This window comes from Solanum lycopersicum, chromosome 9 (assembly GCF_036512215.1).
Source record: "Solanum lycopersicum chromosome 9, SLM_r2.1".
Classification (NCBI taxonomy): domain Eukaryota; kingdom Viridiplantae; phylum Streptophyta; class Magnoliopsida; order Solanales; family Solanaceae; genus Solanum; species Solanum lycopersicum.
The window spans coordinates 26,109,673-26,132,511 of record NC_090808.1 but is presented as its reverse complement, the minus strand read 5'-3'; the positions used below and the strand labels follow the sequence as shown (position 1 = coordinate 26,132,511).

General features: G+C 33.0%; 1 protein-coding gene across 1 annotated transcript in view; it reads left to right on the top strand.

The window, feature by feature from the left end:
* The window catches only part of LOC138338446 (uncharacterized), a 62,447-nt gene that overhangs the window by 38,518 nt on the left and 1,090 nt on the right, over positions 1 to 22,839 (top strand). The window lies entirely within an intron of this gene.

The following is a 22,839-nucleotide window of genomic DNA, read 5'->3' as shown; positions in this document are numbered from 1 at the left end:
ACCATGCAAAAACATACTTTATCAAGAGAAATTTGGTTGTAAACCATGTATTAATAGTATTTTTAAATATCATTGCTCAATAGCATAAGAGCATACAACACATGTACTCATCATACAAGTCAAAGTATCTCTTCTAGACAATAGAAACATATTAGTCATTACATTTACCTTTAAACCTTTACCTCAAGTAAACCTTCTACTATACCTTATGTTATGTATGAATAGCTTCCCATAGAACCATCCACACTAAGACACCTTACTAAGTCATCAAAAGTGAACTCAGCTTTCAATCTTTTCATGATGCAAAATTTAAGAGACATTAGCATTTAATAAGTCAACTTGGCACAAAAGGAGTATTACCTAAGACAACCCCTAAGTCATAATTGTGAAATGTATAAGTAGCATTCCATAATATAACTCATCCTAAGCACTCTTTCGAATTCAGCAGAAGAAAGACACATTCATATACAATAAGACATTACAAAGAAGCAACTCATGATACGATTAACGTATAGCATGCCTTCAAACATATAGAGCAAACAATACCGAATCACTTCATTTAAATCATTTTCATCACTAGACCTTAGGTTATCATTGTCATAAAATTTAACATAACAGGACATTTATAATTTAGATAAATTCACATATTATTCAGTAAGACTTACAGAATTAGCTAAAGCCCTTTCAAATCCCACTCGTGCCATGTGTAGATATCATCCAATACTACTACCTACAGTTTGTAGTACTTATCAAATAGATCAAATGCACATACCACGTGATAGGAATAATTGCTTAACCAATTTATACCATGAGAGATAGTTCATGGAATCATGTGTCATATCCCCTTAGCATAAAAAGGTGGTCCCCTTGCCTAAGGGAGACTAGTTCATCTACCTTTACTTGATCCATAGCTATGACGTTTGTGGGAACATATTTGTGGGATATTAAAGACATTTTATATTTGGCCTAACATTGAGATAAACTCGATCTCACCATATCTACTCGGTGCTTAGCCTACATTCGCATAGATTAGTTTCAATAACATACGCTGGTGTGCTTGAGAGGGCCACAAACATTAGGCCTACCAACCCAAGAACCATGCACATGAAGTGTCACCACCATTCGATCTAATTATTCAAGATATAAAGGATAACTCATTGATCTTCCTAGGTAGATCCAGTATAGTAAATGTCATTCGAAGACAAATATTGTTCTAAGTGGGGGACTATTGACACGCCCTCAAAATGAGCTAACGTATATAGAGCCTAACATGTTTCTAAAAAAGTTAATAACATGATAACAAAGTGTTTTATAGGTTGTATATTTTATTTGAAGTCAGATTGAGTTAAGATGTCCAAGAACGTTTAAGACGTTCGAAAGTTGGTCTTTCGACATGCGAGTGAGTCCTTGTATGTTTGGCATCAATTTTATGTGTTTTTTCGGAGTTTAGAAGCATTGTTGTTGTCCCTATTACCTTGGTAGACATGTTATGGGTCAAAAATTTCTGGTACGAATCCCCAGGGACCACCCAAAGGGCTCCCAAGGAGTACCCAAACCTTGAACAAGAGGCTGCCCAAGGCAGCCTACAGGAGCAAGAATGAGACCTTGACCTCGTGAGGAGTGCCTAGAATGCACTTCACTGTCCCAAAAATTATTTGACGCAGAGTTGGGAGGATGCCCCACGACGCGCTGCCCACTCCAAGATCTGGTTGCGTCATTTTTTTAGTCCATTTTGACATATGTAAGAGCCCCAATTCGTGGGGGTGTTTTGTTAACTTAGGGGACACTTTATTTACTGTTTTAGGACCTTTTTAAAAACCTTTACCAATCAAACAACCCAAATACGCTTTATGAAATAAAAATACATAATGTTCTCTTCTATTCCAAAACCCGAAAACCTCCATTGAAGATGAAGCTCAAGAACAAGCTAGGAGTTGGATTCTTGGAGCTTTATTCGCAGATTCTCATTGGCTTTTTAATGTATAAGGTATGGTTATTGTTCATCCATATATAAAAATTCATCTATGTATTCCTTTGGAAGTTTTTTTAAACATGAATTCTAAGTAAAATATCCTAATTTTCAATCTAGACATGGGCTCATTCTCAATTTGATTTCTAAAGAGTTCTAATGATGAATATATCTTTATATTCTTATTTTGTAATGAATTTCTCTACAATTTCTTGAATAAACCCTGATCCTTCAAATTTCTCAAAGTTAGCCTATAATGTGGGTCTTGTGATATTGACTTGACGTTTATAAAATTGTGATTAGATTATGTTGAATTTCTTATTGATATTACTTTATTTATATATTGAATATTAATTACGGATAAATGATCATAATCTAGGAGATTTGGTAAATTTACTTGTTTCTATTAATTAGCTTAGAATGTACATTAAATTGTGTTGATTGGTATGGTCCACTTATGGTGGCAGTGTTTACAATCTTGCACATATTTATGTGTTGTGATCATGAACTCAAAGGAATTAGATGCAATATTAGTTGATATGATTATTTATATGTTATGAAGTTGAAGGAATTATCCTTGATTCAAATATCATGTCTAAGTGAATTAATGTTATGTAATGTTGTATGAATAGTCTTCTACACTACTTTTATAACATAGGATTAGATATGATGTTATATGTATATGTGTGATGATGATGTTAGGGTTAGGTGTGATATATATGCTAATGATGAATAATATCCTTATAGCATGACCCCTACCCATATGAACCTTATATGATTGTGTGATCAAAGAATTCTACGAGTCTTATATTCTATTATTGAATATGTACTTGCCTCCTATAATTTAATGTGAGAGTGTGTCATCTATAGTCCTCAATACTCTATATATTTGTATGAATTGGGACTTGGAGAATATTGTACATTTGTTGTTATCTTTAGAGGGTGGCTTCCTCAATACTATGTGATAGTCATTATTTAATCATGTTCACCAATGTACACACACACTTCATGCAATCTATGAATAGGATAGATTTATGAGACGAACTAAGAAATAGTTCTCCTATGCATCATTAACTATTTATATGCATGTAAAGTATATTATTTATGAAGTTATGAACATGTGTTCCTAAATGTATTTATGTGAAATTAGATCTTACTTATATGTACACACACATATGCATGTATGCATATGATATGATTATGTGAAAAGACATTGTCATATAAGATAGCTTCTAAGTGAACATGACAAATGAGAATGGGAGCTTGACGTCTAGTAAGTTCATCTTTCCACAAGAGAACGTTTACGTTAGTAAGTCCAGGTTCCCAACCTTGATGTTGGCTCATTAGATGGAAACCTTCACGATTATTTAGTCAAGATTTCTAGAAGCAATCTCTTTTTTCCAATACTATGTGCCCACATAGGAATATAGCTTAGTGGATCCACTTAGAATAACTATGTACGCAATGTTGCACCTTCAACGAGTGTTAACCCTCTCTTATTGGTGTGGGAGTAGAAAGCCGGATTTTATGTAGCTCACATCGTCTATATCAGTTATGGTTATGTCTCCCGAATGGTAATAATTAACTAAGATAAGAACATGAACTATACTCTATATTCCTTGAGAATTTTACTTGGCATGGGAGGACTATGGACCCTACCTATAATTGCACTAGATGACTACGAGAAAGGATAATATTCGATACCCTTATGAATTAAATACTTAGGTTATATATGACTTGTATGAATGCATGTTAAGATATTAATAATGACTATGTACGTGAATTACACTTATGGCTTCTAAATAAGCTTACTTAGTATATGTCGGGGAATGGGACTCCATATGTACATTGCACAAGTAATCTTGTGAAAGGTTTATAAGGGTAGTATACTTATGATATGAACTTTATTATTTATTACTAAGGTTGTGGTAAAGAAAAGAGTTCTTATATGATGATATGAAGTATGTGGCTTTATTGCTAGTTGTAAATTGATATGCTATGACATGTTGAATATGTTATGACTTGTTGAATTTGTTATGACTTTTTGAGTATGTTATGCCTAGTCTTGGGTGTATTCTTAGGTAAACTCGGTGGAAGTAGTAATATCGTATTGTACCTACACATTGCACTAGCGTGACTTAGGAGTTGTCTTAGGTGATTGTCCTTATGTGAAGTTGATGTCTTTGATGTGCTTATGACTTGTGAATACATGAAGTTGTGTTTATGAGACATATTATGAAATAATATTGTAAGGTGACCTCAAAATCATACATTGTACTAAGTACACTTGAGGGTTACTTAATAAAAGAAGTAAAATAAAAGAGAGGTAATGTATGGTGTGTATTGAATATGCTTTATGTATGATAATATTCTTTATGCGTTATTATGAGTATAATCCATGTTATATTATGCATGTGAACTATATTGATCTTATATGTTCCTATGTTCATGAAGTTTACTAAAAAGACATGTTGCATGATTCTAACTAAATATCCTCTTTAGATGCATGTTTTTGCACTGTTGTCAGACTTAGTGTATTCTTGTACTAATACCATTCTTATTCATCTTTTTACACAAAGTGTAGGTTGTGATGGCTGGAGCGTATCTCCTAAGTGAAGATCTTTGATATATTTCCCAAGTTCAAATAAAGGATCCCTTATGATTCAAGGGTTGCCTATGTCAAGATGTTTCTTAAAGTTGATATAATAGCTTAGACATATATATTATGATATTAAGGGTCGTTCCCTATTCTATTCTATTTAGTTGTGTCTTAAGATGGTAAAGACACAATAGAGTCTATCTATGTATCATAATATTATATATATATATATATATATATATATATATATATATATACACACACACCAAGTATGTTCTAGCATATGATATGCTAAGAAATTTTTTACATTTTTCGCTATTTTTGTGATTATGCAATGAAAGATATCTAAGGGATTGTGTTAGGCCTACGAGACGACGCCATGTTAAGATTCGAGAATACAATAACTTCTAGGGTATACCCTCTAGTCGTAACAAAAACACCCTCAAACATATGACCAAACTCAAACACACACATGTATGGTTCTAGTTTCACTACTTCGTTTTAAGGGTTGTTACATTATCCTTCACTTAGGAACATTTTTCCTCAAATGACACTTAAAAACACAGTAGCGGTATGTACTAAAGACTAGAAGACCACCATTATTGCATGAAATATAAATTTATGCATCAATAATGCACAAAACATGGAGGAAATATTAACTCCACATCAATAAGATCATAAAAACTTCATGCAATACAAGCAAGCATGAATTACATCTACAAACTCATTGTGCATCGAAACACCATATTCATCATTTCATTGGCAGAACTTCCTTCTCCAAATTATATCATGCTTATCTTAGCAAAATTAGGCAAAATATGCAACTCTTTCAAGAACACATTTGAATATTCTAAACAAGTCTATTCATAAAAGATAGAAATATCATGATAGATGCATATCAACATGAGTAAATATAATAATGAAAACTCAATATGTTACTTTAAGCTAAAATTCAACTAACATGCATATCTTTAAAACATTAGCCCTTTGAGTAGTAACATCTAGATGACTAATGGACAAGGAATGAGAGAGAGAGACAAAGATTATGGATTTAAGCTCTATGGCATGAGACAAGAGTAATGATGAAAGTGAAACTTCCTAACGTACTAAGCATGTCGCTTATATATGTGCCACGACACACAACGATGAACAAGACTCTATGAAATGTGTCTTGTGAGATATCAACCAAAAGAACAATTCCCGAAACCTTATGCTCTGATACACAGTTTTGTCACGCCTTGAGAGAATCCCCTAGATGTGACACAACGTACTTGACACAAAATGGGTCTTGTACAAGCTTTTTAGAATTAACTCATCACATAGTTGATAGAAAATATTGCAGAATTAATACTTTTCTCAATAAAACAAACAATCGAATATTAATTGATAAAGCAACGGAATACAAAAGTCTCAAATGGCCATCTTAAGTAAATTCTGAAAACAAAATAGGAGGACAAGACTTCACAAAAAAATAAGAAATTACTAAATATCTATTAGATCAAAATGAAACATATGATTAAGAAAGTGGTGTTACCATAATTAGGTACTAAGTATGATGACCCTGAAAAAAAATGCTTTATAAGGGGAAATTTGGTTGGAAACCCATGCATTAATAGAATTTTTAAATATCATTGCTCAATAGCACAAGAGACATATAACACAAGTAATCATCATACAAGTCATAGTATCTCATCTAAACAATACGAACATGTTAGTCATTAAATTTACCTTTAAAAATTCACACACATTTATTCATTCAATTTGTTAATAAAGAGTCTACAAACAATAGGCCTAGCGATTCTGGATTATTTTGACATGAAGTCATGATACATTCATTATTCTAGAAGAGGATGCTCTATATTTCTAATTAACGATACATACTCACATTTCCAATCATCTATTTAGGAATAAGATGCCTAAGCATATAAATTCGAGGTTTTCAACATTACAATAAAGAAACCTTCACATTCCTTCATCATCATTAATTAATGAGTATTGTGTGAGAAAATACTTTCAATCACAACCCATGAGACCGACTTCGTCGCCCTCTCAAAGGACTCAGACAAGCCCTTAGCATTCTCCGTAACTTGTGATTAGTAAAAATTGCGGAAAATTTAAAACTTTTACGTGTTATTTGAAGTATACTTGGACTACATACTTAAAATTCATGATGACGTATGATAGTCTAAAACTTGTCTCACATATATAAAACCATCTAAAGAGTACGAATCTGGACATAGTCAATAAATATTCAATATGTCATATAGGCCTACATACAAAAGAATCCAAAAATAACATACATACAAGTAGAATATTCTTAATTACTAAGTCTTCATAAGCTAGAATATGAAATATAGAAACCCCGAACATAAGGACCTACCATGACTTAGAGAAAGAGTTCCAAGCTTCTTCAATACGATATCCTTAAACTTCAATGATGAAACCTACAGTTGTAGTAATATAAAATAATTGGGTTAGTAAGCCACATGTACTATGTATGGGTATATGCACATAACATGTAAGGACATCCATGAAACATGATCATTTATCATTTCTTTAGAAAGCATGCTATGTCATGTGAATTGTTCAATGCACATAAAATAGAACATATAAAAGTTAAGGAATCCATCAACCTAAAACATTATCAAAATAAAATTTCATAGAGTCATGTTAACATTTTGTATTCAAAAGATCAAAGAACATAACATACATGACCCTTACTAATGATCTCATCCCCAACCTACAAGTTCAATGGTCATGTGAATCCCCATAACCCCTCACAACAAAGTAGATAAGATAGGAGAACATGAGTGATGTTTTGCTTCATATAACTAGTACCATAAGAAGTCATCACTTAATATAACAATATAAACCAATAACATATTCATCATAATTACCAACATCATATAAGAGTAACATCACGTATCATAGACATATATCTTTTATGTCACCATATTACATAACAACAATCTCCTATGACTTCCCTTAAAGTCAACCTATACTAAGTACACTCTTCATGTCACCCTAGTAAATTTCCATTTATTTGTATTTCATTTTACATGAGGGAAAATTTGCCTTCACCGACATAGACCATGTGAGCTAAACATGCAATCTGGTGTCATAAAACCCCACAACTAAAGAAGGTGGTCTACCGGCTAATGTAGAACCAAACATGACATAGCTTTCTAGGTGCACCCACTAGCTAGTATCCTATCGTGGTAGTATAGTTCAAGAAATAAGAGATGTATTAGACACCCATAGTTCCACATTAAAAGGAATCTTCTATCTCATGAGAGTTATTGTAAACCTACCTTCATACTAGGGAAGGGACACCTCTCATATCTAGTTCATCGGTGCTTAGCTTAAGTCCCTTTCTTGAATAACCTCTAATTTGTCTTTTATAATTAACTCATCATAGGTCATAGGAGATCAAAACCTTGTATAAACATGATCATAAGCTCCTTAGGATTAGATGAGGATTTCATTTCATTCTAAACCTTCATTTTTTATATTAATATAACATAGTGATCTTGTGTAAAACATCCAAGTAAATATCGTAACTTGTATTTTTTTGTGTTCTTATCATGAACTCACAAGTAATATGTTCATAGCCCAAAGTAAACACATAGCAACATCATACGTACTTCCATAACATAGTATCATGATTTAAAGGCTAACATATGCATTGTAGAGTAATCACGACTTTAGAATATTAAGCTCTCTATTCCAAGTTCCTAATTAAAGAATTTATGTTCAAATTACAACACTCATAACAATAACATAGTGAATACTCAATAGCATAACAAAGAACAACTCTTTAAATAACGTACAAGACCAATCAGTAATGTAGGATAACAGAAGGGGTCATTTGAGTGTTCATTATAATCTTAGTTCGAATCTCAAAGTTTTCGTATTATCAAGTAGTAAGTATAGCCCATCGAAACCATCAAATTAATAATAAATGTTCTCCACATGAAAATTTATCATTACAAGTAAAACACTCAACAATATATGCATAATTAAACATAGAAACAATTACATTTCATCGAGAATCATAAACTAGATTTAGGACAAAAATAAATTGTGTAGAGTAAAACACAAAAATTTGGATGAAAACCTTGAAGTCTTCATCTTCTTCCATAAACTCTTTTTGTTCTTCAATAGGGTTTTGAAAAGAGAGCGTTATTGGGAGAGGTGAGAGAAAAATTGTTTAATCTTATTTGGAACGTGTAAAAGTGGTCTAAAAATTACCTAATATCCATATATAGTCGTCCTATGAATTACCCAAAATACCCTACACTTAAATGGGTCTTTTTTATGATGTTTAATTACAAAAAAAACATAAATGATTATGGGATGTGGTTGCGTGTCACGGGGACAAATCCCATCATTTTTCTAAAATTTTGGGTTGAGGCAGTGAGGTGCGTGTCAGCCTCACGGCCCGATGCTGCACCTTACATGTTGAGGTAGTACACCTCGTGAAGAACGCGCGTCACACACTTGTTCCTCAAATTCATCCTATCCGCAGGTTGCCAGGAATCCTGCCCACCTATGTTAGGGTCCTCCCCAAGGGCCCTTCGGGTGGTGCTTGGGATGTCGTTACAACATGTTTGAACCTTTTGTACTAATTATTTATATCCAAGGTATCATTCTAATTTTTGGACTTCATTTGACACTTGAAACCTTCACCAAATATAGGGACGCCAACTAGGTAAAATTAGCTAGTTTTCGAACGCCAATGTCTTTCTTTGTCGTTTTGGATCTAACCTTTTCTAAATGATTTTATTACATTAATATAGGTTTTGTAATATCATTTTAAACATTATTTAAAGATTAATCTCTACACTATGTCATCGAATTTCCGGTGTGTTACCGGATCAACAACACATTAGAAATTCGAATTCAACAAGAATTTGATCATTATTTTCCTCCAAGGCCTTACATCTCAACACCAACACACTAATACATCAATACATCAATAATTCACCATGATTTAACATATATGATTATATAATTTAATAATACAAATATATTTAGAAACCGTTGATCAATATTAATTCTTGATCAATAAACCCACGTCATAAGAAAAACTTTAGTAAGTTGAGAGAAATCATTGATTCATAGTGTTTTAATTAAAATTCATCAATAAAATAACAATTCAATAACACAATTTTGTTAAAAACACTTAAAAAATTTTGATGGAAGAAGCCTTGAGATTGACTAAAACTTGGTGTTGCTCTTGAACTAACTTGACTCTAGAGATTTAAGTTATTCCTAGATTTAGGATCACCATAACCTATACATGAATAAACCTTGAAATTCACTTGAAAAGTTGAAGAATTTGACCGTGGAACCTTGAGTTCTTCACTTCTAATGGATGTTTCTCTGAGAGAGAGTTTTGGAGAAGAAAGGTTTCTAACTTTGGGTTTTTTAACACAATCATATCCAAAAATAAATCGTAACACTTTAAATATTCTTAAAATGCCTAAAATAACTCATCATGCACTTTAAATACATGGGTAGATTTACTGATTTACCGCCGACGTAGTTGAACAAAAAAACATATTGTACGCTCATTCCAGCTATTCTCATCCACGAATTGTGGATGAGTTGATGGGACCGTAGAACTTAGTGGTATGGATCAAAGACCATTAGATGGCGGTCTTGACATACATAATAAATCCATATGGTTTGGATGGACCTACGGGGCTTTAACTCCATCCATATGTCACCTCATTTGAGGTAACCTCACGGTTTCCTTGGGGTTTAGAATTGGGGTCCTCCATAATGACCCTTATGGTGGTTCTTAGGGAGTCGTACCTTGCTATGTAATCCTTACACACCTTAAAAATAGGTCAACACAACATAAAACAATATCAAACACCTTCAAACTTCAAACTAAACTTAAACGCACACATGGGTCATCACCTTTTGTGCAAACTTCCAACCAACTACGCATAGGTAAAACCTAAGCACTTCCTGAGTGGACAATACTTAAGATCAAACATAAAAGATAACTAACACATTTAAAGTAGGTAAAAATTAATTCTCTTTTGCTTGAAGACTTAAGGGTACACACTACCCTGTAAGACATTCTAGGGCAAAGACATAAAGAAAAAATATAGAATAAGATCCTTTCACCCTTTTCCCCCATTCTTAGTATAAGTTCATAAGGGAATTTAGTCAACTAGTCATAGAGGCTCTCTCATTAGCTAGCATATTTCACAACCACCTCACATGGTAAACACCGATCTTTCCTCCTTATTAAAATGTCTACAACAAAGACTCCAATTCACTCAAGGGAAACTAGGGGGCATTTCTCAAATAATAGGGCAATATCATTCTTTCATTTTTTTTACATGTGTCCAAAACATTTATAGACTATACCATAACATTATACTAACATCATGCATAACCATAATTACAAAATATATTAACAAGCTAGAACCATATCATAATATAAATTCTCAACATAATATATCAATTCTCATAAGTATAATATGGCCATTAATGAAATCACATCAAAAATACAAATTTTTCACATTCAAAAGTACTCATGAAGACACAAAACTAAAGTAAGCATCAATACTCACGTTTTCTCCCTTAATATTTGAGATATCACCCTCCCCAAGAAATCACATCTAAAATAACACAGGACAATGAAACATAAGAGGTTAATTATATAGAGCGATGTTATATGGCACGACATAAGAGTAGTGAAGAAAATGAAACTCTATTGTCTGATAGCCTCTCAATCATATATGTTTTACGACTCACTGCCAATGAACGAGACTCTACTAGACGTGGCAATATGAGACGTTGAAACCTAAATTTTTTTTCTACAACCTTATGCTCTGATATTTAGTTTGTCTCAAGCAGGGAGTACCCCCTCGAAGTAACACAATGTACTTGAACTCTCGGACGTCTTATACAAGCCTTTAGACATCATTCATTGCATATTCGTAATAAAAATAGTGTAAAACTTAACACTTTTCATAGCACATCATATGGTAGAATCATCACCTCATTTACATAAAAATAATCATAAGTAAATAAGTAGACTCTTAGACTCATTTTCCAACTTAAGACACAACTCAATAGAATAGGATAGGGACAACCCTTAAAAATCGAAAATAAAATATAACTATTACATAAACATAATGAGCATCCTTGACATAGGAAACCCTTGAATCATAAGGGTCCCTTTACTTGAACTTGGGTGATATATTCAAGCTCTTAACTTAGGACTAATCCTCTAGCCATCAACACTTTAACTTTGTGTAAATAGATAAAGAAGAATGTATTAGTACAAGAATGCACTAAGTATGACAAACATGCAAAAACATGCATTTAAAGAGGACATTTCATGTGATATCATGCAACATGTCTTTTTAGTAAACTTCATGAACATATGAACATATAAACACAATATAGTTCACATACATCATATACACAAGGATACTACTTGTAATAGCACATAAATCCAATTGACATACTTGGAGGAATATCAAATAAATACAATACATTACTTATATTTATATTACTTCATTCCATAAGAAACCCTAAAGTGTAGTTGATACAATATATCACCTTGAGGTAACCTTACAATAGCCTTTCATAGTTTTTCTTCACAAACACAACCACATATATTCACAAGTCATAGGCACATCATAACCATCAACTTCACATAAGGACCATAACTTAACACAACCCCCAAGTAACACTGGTGCAATGTGTAGGTAATTCCCATAACACTACTTCCACTTAAAGTACCTTAGAAGTTACCCTAAACTAAGCATATCATATCAAACAAGTCATAAAATCTTAATTTATAACTAAACATAAGGTCACATACTTCATAGTATCAGATAAGGCTCTTTCCTTTAGTACAACCTTAGTCATAACTTATTTAGTCGTAAGTAAACCACCCTCATAACTCCTTCACAAGACTTGTGCAATGTACACATGGAGTCCCATACCCTAACATATACTAAGTAAACCCATTTTAAAATGCATTAATACATTTCATACATACATAACATAAGTCGTACTTTCATACATGTATAAATCTTATCCATTCTTTGAGTTCACTCGTGAAATGCATGTGTAGGGTCCATAGTCCTTCTTATACTTGGTAACCTTCTCAAGGAATTATGATTAGAGAGCTTAAACTTATCTTAGTTAATTTCTTACTTTGGGAGATATATACATAAGAAACATAGACCATGTGAGCTATATTGAATTCCTTGTTCTCCTCTCACACTAGAAAGAGATCGCTAACACTTTCCTAAGGTGTAAACAGTGATAAATAGCTATGTAGATGTTATCCATAGGATATAACCTACGGGGAACTTAGTTATGGATCATGGAGATAGCTTCTATAAATCTTGACTAGCTGGACATGGAGATTTTTATCTTATGAGATAACATCTCAATTCGGAAACAAGACTTGCTAAACATGAAGGTTATCTTGTGAAAAACGGACATAATAATGTGAAGCCCCCACTCTTATTTTTCATATTCATTTGGTGCTAGGCTCTATATTCCATTTTGTATATATTTAAGCCTTAAGTGATTTAATTCACAAAAAAGGTTTTAGGATGTTGCTTCTTCATACATCATATAGCACAAAGGTTTATATGATGAGAATGTCCTTTCATAATATACCCTAATTCATTTGAGAATGTCCTTTCACATATTTATACAATCATACATCATGTGTTGTGCATAGAATGTGAGATCTACATTAACATAACACTTCTAATCACACATGTTCATAACTTCATTAATCATATACTTAACATGCATACAAATGGGTAATGATACATAGGAGAACTACCTTTTTCTTAATCGTCATGAATGATATTCATAGTCATTCATGAAGTGTGTGTGTACATTGGCCAACATGACCACATAATTTTTATAACATAACATTGAGGAAGCCACCTTCTAAAGACAATAACACATGTACTACATTCCTCAAGTCTCAAGTAATACACACATATAAAGTATTAAGGACTATAGACTACACCCACTCACATTAAATCATAGAAGACAAGAGCATATCAGACATTAGAATAGAAGACTCATATCATACTTTGATCGCACATTCATATAGGGTTTAGTTAGGTAGGGGTCATTCTAGAAGAATTTTACTCATTATTATCTATCTAGACCACACGTAAACCTAAAATAATCATCATATAAACACAAAATTATCCACACACCTAAAACATTCAAGTAGTGTGGAAACTACACACATAACATATTTTTACACCACTTAACTTAGACATGATACTAGATTCAAGGCTATATCCTACAAATTACTAAACATGGAAATCATCATAACAATTCATCTAGCATCTAATGTATTTAAGGCCATGATCATAACATATAAACATTTACAAGAATGTAAACACCACCACTATAATTGGACCATACCAATCAACAAAATTCAATGTAGATTCTTAGCTAATTAGAAGAAATAGGTCAACTCACCAAATCTTTAAGATAAAGATCATCTTGATCAATTCCCAAAAATTCATAATCAATTGACACAAATGGATATAGAACTAATCAATTCATTACAATCTAAACATAATATAATAATCTTATCATCATGATAACACGACCCACATTATAGACGAATTTGAGAAATTATAATGATCATGGGTTCTTCATAAAATTGTATTGAAATGCACAGTTAAAATAGTAATTAAACCTAAATCCTTCATTAGAATGACTTCGAAATTAATTTGACTATGAACCCATGAGTAGATTGAAAATTAGGAATTTTGGTCTTTGAACAACTTTTGAAAATCATTGATTGAACTCGTTAGATGGTAGATTTACAATAAATAAATGACTGCCATACCTTATTCATTGAATACCTATGAATAATTGGAGAAGAAAAACTTGAAATCAGCCCCTATCTTGAACTTGAGTTTTGGTCTCCCATGGAGGTTTGAGAGAATCTGGAAGAAAATAGAGTTTTGGAATTTTGGTTTTCTTATTGGGTGTGGGGGTTTTACATGGGAAAGGAGTTAAATAGGTCTTCAAAACAGTTAATATCCACCTTCCAAAATACCGAAAATACCCCCGTACTCATTTGTACTTTAAGACCCATCAAACTTAAATTGAATATTTGGAAAATTCTTTGGGGAACAAGTCCACGTCGCGCAACTGTTCCAACATAATTTGGAATTAATTCTTGGGGAAGTCAAGTGTGCATTTTTTGTCCACAATGCGGATCAAACAATTTACGTACTGACACCCCACACCGCGTCGCTTACATGTACATGGAAGAACAAATGGCTACTTACTTGGGCATCTTTTGGCCCAAGGTTTGGTCCTCCTCGAGGACCCCTAGGCCAGCCCTTGGGGAGTCATACCTAGAATTTTTGACCCTAAATGAGTTTATTTAGATGTTAGGGTCATAACCACTGAATATAGACTCCAAAAAACACATAAAAACATGGAAAACACACAAGTACACAGTAGCACGTCTAAAGTCTAACTTTCGAACGTCTCTAACGGTCTTCGACGTTTGACCTCCAAACTAGTTAATATCAAGTATACACAATTTAATTAACTTAATTAGCATGTTACTAAACTTTTTAAGAACAAGTGAGTCTCTAGACACCTAAACTCATTCTGAGGGTCTTGACAAGAGCAACAACCTAGTTACCTAGGAAACCACCCTTCATAGGATCACAACACATTTACCATATCCCCTAAGTCAAGAAAAACACACACATATAACATTCAGGGACTATAGATAAAACACTCTCATTACATCATAGAGGACAAGAACATATGCGACATTTTAATAGAAGACACCTAACAATCATAAGATCACACATTCATATATGGTTACAAAGGTAGGGGTCATTCAACAAGATTATTCATCAAAATGAAATATGTAGATCATACCTAACCCTAACAACATCATTCACATATGCATAACATTATCAATATACCTAAGTCATTAAACTAGAAATGAAGACTACACAAAACCATTACAGTCATGAGAATTCTCATATCAAATCCCTTTAAATCTATTGCCCTCGATTCAACGATCAAAACATGTATAGATAGACAAGAATGTAATCACCACCACCAAAAGTGGACCATACCATACAACACTAGCTTCAATATTAAATACTAGGAATTAGGTCAACTTACAAATACTCCAAGAAATGATAATCATATATCAATCAGCAACAATTCATATGTAATTGATACAGATAGCAATGGCATTAAATAATAAATTATAATCTAATCATAATTCAATTAACATCTAACGGAGATCACAAAACCCACATTATAGGCTTAATTGAAAGATTATGGAGATCCTGGGGTTTTAAAGGAAATTCATTGAATATTATGTTAGAACCATTCATGAATAATAAATCTATAATTACAATGAAATTGGAAAACATTTAACAATGAACACATGTTTAGATTGAAGTTTAGGAATTTTTCTCTAAGAAACACATTGGAAAGTCTTTGATAGAACCCATTAGATGAAAGTTTAACTAAGTATCAAGGGAAACCATACCTTGATAGAAAAAAATCCACGAAATTTTAAGAATAAAACACTTGGATTCCATCCTCCTAGTTTTATCTTGAGCTTGATCTCTAATGGAGGTTTCAAAAGAACCATATTTGGGAGGGAAGAGTTTCATTTGAAGAATGAATTCTAATTAGGGGTTTTATGATTTTAACTAACTTAAAATACACCAAAATAGGTAAAATAACCGGTCATCCTTTAATTGAAATGTTGGGTGAATTTCCCAATTCACCCTTAGTCGTGTCTAGGCAACATGTTGCATGTCCAATTGAAATATTCAAACGATGGGCCATTGTCTAGTTAATGATCCCTCCTGTTGATCCATCGTTTGTGACGGAGACTCTCTAGTTTAGGGGCTAAGCTCCCACGACTAAGTAGTGATCCATACACCCAATCTATGGGGCGTCAACTAGTCCACTAGGCATCGATCATGGGCGCAGTTCGAGACTGCCTTGGAAGTTCTTTTTCTATCTTTGGGTTCTCCTAAAGGACCCTTAGGGTTATTCTTGGGGATTAGTACATTGGAATTTTGAATCTAAACACGACTATATAAAACTAGGGTAACCCCTATCATTTTAGACATAAAAACAAAGAAAACATACAAAGGAAAACTAACACAGAAACAACAAATTTTCGGATGCCTTGGTCATCCTTTAATGTTTGCACCCAAGTTATGAAACCTTATGACATATGTGAGGCTATAAATTGTCCTATTTCTTTTTTAGTGTCCGAAAATTATCCCCCCACTTGGGCTCGTACTCGAATGACACTTAACACTTTCAACCATTTTCAGGGACTCAATGACACATATACTAGCTCAAATCATTCGACATAGTACAAAATAATAGTAAATGCACCAAACTTACAAGAAGAACAAACTTGATACCATTATGCAACAAATGCAACACAAGCATGTAGAAACTTACCTCACTAACTCAAAGAAACAAGGCACATGTGAGGCTCTAGATTATCTTAGTTAATTTTGAGGTTCCTTACAAGATACTAGGGGTTTTGCAGAGTTTCTAATGGTTTTAGGGTTTATAGTATTTAGGTTTTCTTAAGGCTTAGGGTGTAGGTTCCCTAGGATTTTCAATGAAGTTGTAAGGGTTTAAGGTTTAGGGCTTAGAATTTGTTTCGTTTTAGTGATTTAGTTTATGGGTTTAGGCTTTAGTGTTTAGTACTTAGAATTTTTGTTTTTTTAGGGTTTAGTATACATAACTTATGCCTTTATAGGGTTTAGTAATTAGATTTTTTTAGATTTAGGGTATTTAAGGGTTAAGTGTTTCTTAGGGTTATTTAGGGATTAAGTCTTTGGGTTTATTTTTGATTTTTTAATCATAAGGTTTTAGGATTTTTAGGATTTAAGGATTATTGTAGAGGTTCAAAATGATTTTTATGGTTTATAGGATTTAGAGTTTCTAAAGGTGAAGGGTTTAAGGTTTTTGGGTTATTAATTTAGGATTTAGGGTTTAGGTAGGTCTTTGACATCTTTTAGGGTTTTTAAAAAAATTATAATGACCCTTTTTGTGGGTTAGGGGCTCAAAAACACCTTTAGGCCTTATAATTTATTAAAATGAAAAATACATATAGGGGGACATAAGCCTTACCTCTGATTTTAAGGTGGGTAATTAGTCGATCAACCTACTAAGGTTATTCAACTCCATCCCGATACATCAAAGTTTATTCAAAAGAGACTAAGAACCAATGGAAGAATACTTCGTAAAACAAAGTTTACTAAGAATACATAAACGTGGGAGACTCTCCCCTTTAAAAGAAAAGTCAATAAAAGTTAAAAAAAGAACTATTCTAATAACTATATCAAAACTAGACATAATCATTATGATTAGGATGTATAAAAGTACGTATCTTGCACATTATTCTACATATAAAACAAAACGAAATTGATAAACAAGTGTTGTAAATCATGAACAGACCATTCACTCTACTCATAACATGACAAGCCTCTACTTGTAGATTTTTTGGTTGGCAAATTAATATTTTCAGAATAAAGATTATGTCTAGTAATCTTCCTTCATCTTGAGGACAACTCTTTGTTCTCTTGAAATTCTTGTATTTCATCTTCATAATCAGTGTGGAAGGTGGATTATACCTCTTCTTTATCTTCATTACTTTCTAAATATTGAGTATCTTCACCATACTCATCATCCGATGCTATATGGATATATTAATCTACTTCTTAAACTCTCTCTTGTTGTCCTTGTTGTTCATTTTTGATCCATGTGTCATGCTCCTTCTCTTGTACTTTTTAGTGCATATCTTCTTTATTTGCTCAGTCTTGTCTTGTATCTGTTGTTATTGGTTTAAGGAGATCTTTCTTCAACCTCTATTTGAATCTCCTCACAAAGTTGCTGCCTTGTGTTGTTATCTGCAGGTTGCTGTGATTCAAGTAAGCTTTGATCATAATAACCTCGTCGATGTAGACTTTCACTTCCTTCTATACCTACACATATTTTATTAGTTTCAGAAATAATAGGAGTGTGTTGTGATGTATGAGGAGGTGGAGTCTTACCTGGTACATCTATTACATTTTTCACATTTTTACAGTAATTTGTACGTGGATTGCATGAATTGTATGACATACATTGTCTGTTGGTTTTAAATTGTGATATGCGTGTACAATTTTTGCTGCAAAACTTCTCATATTCAGCAGGTCGGCTATAATTGTATCATGTTCCTTCATATGCGGCTGCATTTCTCCTAGAATAATTTATTCGTGGACTGCATGATCTGGTTGTTGTAGCTTCTAAATTTTGATACCTTCTTTTCGTGCTTGCATGCTTGTTTCCAGTTGAGATGTACCATGTTCCTGTGTATCTTGATCAATGGAAGTGTTATAAGTAGGGACATTATATGCTATACTTGCTTTTTCTATAACTTTGCCCTCTAGCAAAACATCTAGTTTTGTAATTCCTTAGCTTTCCATGCAGTCTTAGGGACCTGTTTTTGCTTCTTAGTTTTGTATTGATGGTGTGTTATCTTTAGGGTGTTTCCCTTGATGTAATTTTATTGGAACATTACTAGATTTTTTTTCAGCATTGGTACTACTTTTTTGTGCATATTCCATTTTATTCTTTTTATACGATTCCTCATCCCTCAATTTGACTGTACACTCCTCGATCATATGTTGTTGGTGCTTACAGTAATGACAATAATTCGGTAACTTTTCATACTCAATACTTTTCAACTTACCTTTATTAAGATCTTACTCATCATAACCAAGCCACACATACTTAGGTCTATCCTTTGTGAAATCAAGATGGATTCTAACTCTTGCTATCAAACCCCATGTTTTATTAACTGTAGCATTGTCTAAATATAATACCTTACATATAGGAGCTAGCATATCAGTAAGTATTTCTTTATAATAAAAATGCCAAGGAAGCTCTAGAAGAGAGATACAAACAGGTTCAATAGGTGTTTCATCAACAGATTTAAAAGTGGGAATCAATGTTTGGTTTCTCTTAGGCTGTCGCTCAATAACATTCATTGCTTGGTCCAAACTATTACAATATCTAGTTCATTATCAAAATCAATGTTGACATGCGTAGAAGGGAAGTTGTAACAATCCAGAAAATGTACTTGTCTAGTGAATATTCTATTAGGCTTAAAGAATATGTATTGAGGTACATAAAAATCTTAATGCCCAATATTGATTAATATTGGGCATGTTAAAGATTATTGGCTTGAGCGTGTTTGCCAATTTCTGTATATACTCAAGTAAAATAAAATACACATCGATGTCAAATGTTCCAATCCATGCTTATTTTTAAATCGTACCTGCAATGAAGACCCAAAACTTAAATGACTATATTCTTCACATTATACACATTAGGTACTAGGCATCCAAGTGTCAAGACTAAGTACCATAGCACATGATCATTTAAAATGATCATTTAGATAAAGCTGTGCACAAGGACATTGTGAGGATCATTAGGACAACAAAAAGTGAACGAAAAGTGCAAACAGAGTGCACGACTAGGATAGAACACGGCAACAGATATGCAAGCACATGTGCTACTGGCCGAGAGACAACGCCCAACCAATTCGGTTAGGGGGAAGGCGCACGTCGAGTCAAGCCACGTGGGGTCAAGCTACCTAACTAGTCGTGAACTCTAACTAACCGACATATATAGCTAACTCACCTAAGACTAATTAAAATGAAGTAGGTAGTGGATCCGACAACCTAAGACCTAACTGGGTGACACCAACCGTGTAAATAACTAAAGAAACATCCTAGTAAATAACCTAGGATGGTCTAAAAGGGTTAGTTATGGTTTTAACGACATATGGTTTCTTTAGTAGTTACTCTATGTCACATAATTAATTATATTAGAAACTAATTAATTAACTTAAATTAAACTGAGACGCTTAAGCAAAATTTCAGAATTTAGTTAAGTCAAATGTTCTCTTATTTTTGGACAATTTAGGAGGGATGTTTTTGTAATTAGCTAATTGATTTATGTAGTTAACTTAATTAGTATAAGTTGAATTAGTCATATTCAGTTCCTAAAAATTAGTCTCACGTTTAATCTCTAGAAAATTTACGACTGAAAAATAGTGGACAACGTAAGAAAAAACCTTAGGAGATTTCAAGGCGGTTCTTCATGGTTTTCGTGCAAATGCAAGGAGATCTTCTTAGATTTTATTCTACAGTAAGATATCAGTTTTCTCTCTTGGATTCCTTTCTCCAAGAGTCTTTTAAACGTTTTTGAATTGAAGAAATCGAATCTAGCATTGTTCCCAATGATTGGATATTGATACCCCCAGTTCCCCCTATTTCCGATTCTTGTAGTAGGTATAATGTAAATCTTGAGCATGTTGTTTGTATGTGGTGCTAACTGATAAGTATGTGTGTGTTTCAGTGATTTATAATGTCGAGTGAGACCTACATGTTAGATATGTATGATTAGGGTATTATTTTCATGAAATTATAAATGTTGTAATGCCTAATTGTGTTCGAGAAAATGGAATTGTTCTTAAGGGATAATCAAAGGTTAATTGACCTGGCTAATAATAATCTCATGGAAAATGTTTTCTGATAATATCATCGTTTTATTTTATGACAACAAATTGAATAGCAATATTATGTCCATAATATTATTAGAATTGGCATATATTAAATCATACCAATCTTATATGACAAATGTATTGTAATGCCAAATGCATGTTCGACAAGTTTACTTGACAATATGTAACTCAATGAACTCATAACCAGATGTATGCTCACGATTGGGACAAGTCCCAACATACCTTATCTAAATGAACATTGTGAATATAATAACATTGAATAAGTCCTTATAACATTCATAAAGAATGGTACAAGACAACCAAAAGACATTCAACGAGATAAGGTGAGTAATGAAATAACTTAAAGCTTATGAGTTATGAAATTGACCTAATAATTAGTGTGAAAGGAAGTTAGATAAGTCTTACTTACATATAAATGATTATGTTAAAGTTTCTCACAAAAGAGGGTGCTAGAAACCGCGAGACAAGTCTCACTCGCACCATGTTCATAATGTAAGATTAAATTCACATTCATCAAGCATTAACGAAAGATGTGACCAGTCATCGATCGAGCTAAGTATACCTCATACTAGAAGCCAACTTCAATAATTTTTAAGTCAACTCTAAAAGTTGTAATGTATAATAAATCTGATCTACGCAAAGATAGACTAGCAATGATCTTGTGCCGGCACATGTAAGCTTGATGAGACGAGTTCATTACCAAGGTGGATCAGGGTGTCATAAGTCTCCTAGTCTATGAACTATGTTTCAAACATAGGAACTAGATAGTTGATTATTCCACCAAAGAATGCTAGGTAGTATTCACTTTTCACATTGGCTGGTGAAACCACCTCTATTATGTGTGGGGAAGAGACTGGATTTCATGTTAGCTCACATGATCTATGTCGGTTGATGATCAAGAGAGTATTCAGTTTCACTTTAGACTTGAACCACCTCTTTTTTGTGTGAGGAAGATAGTGGATTTTGTTTCACTTTAGCCAGTGAACCACCTCTTTTTGGTGTGGGGAAGACACTGGATTCGGTTTTACCTTTGCCGGTGAACCAACTCTTTTATTTGTGGGGAAGACACTGTATTTCATGTTAGCTCACATGATCTATATCAGTTAATGCTAAATATTTCTTTAAGAAAGTAAAAACCGAAAGAAAATAGCATGTTCAAAGTGAACAACAGATCAAAGTAGAAGAAATGTAAGTTCTAAGTGAACTAAATATGGAAGAGCTTAAGAATATCAATCATCAATTGTTGACAAAAATGAATTTTTGATAAGTTATTGGCTTATTACAATATTGGAGTATGAAAATATGCCCCAAGATCTATATATTATACAAATAATTAAAGAATGATCCTAGCCATTAATGATTGACTTATGAATACATTCATGCCCAATTTGACAAGAATGAGAAATATAACTTGTGAGTAGGAAAGCCAAATCATTTCCTTAATCCTTCGGATTACTTATTTGATACACTATAGGTATGGGACTACAATGAATCGTTGCACTTGAAGGTAAAGCATAAGATCAAAGGAGATATTTTAACTACACAACAACAAGAAGAAAAGACTGAAAAATAACCATAAAAGGCACGGGATAAGAAGCTCTCGGCCTAAGGGAGCAAAAATAATACCTTTTGTTTAACTTGTTTTAAAAT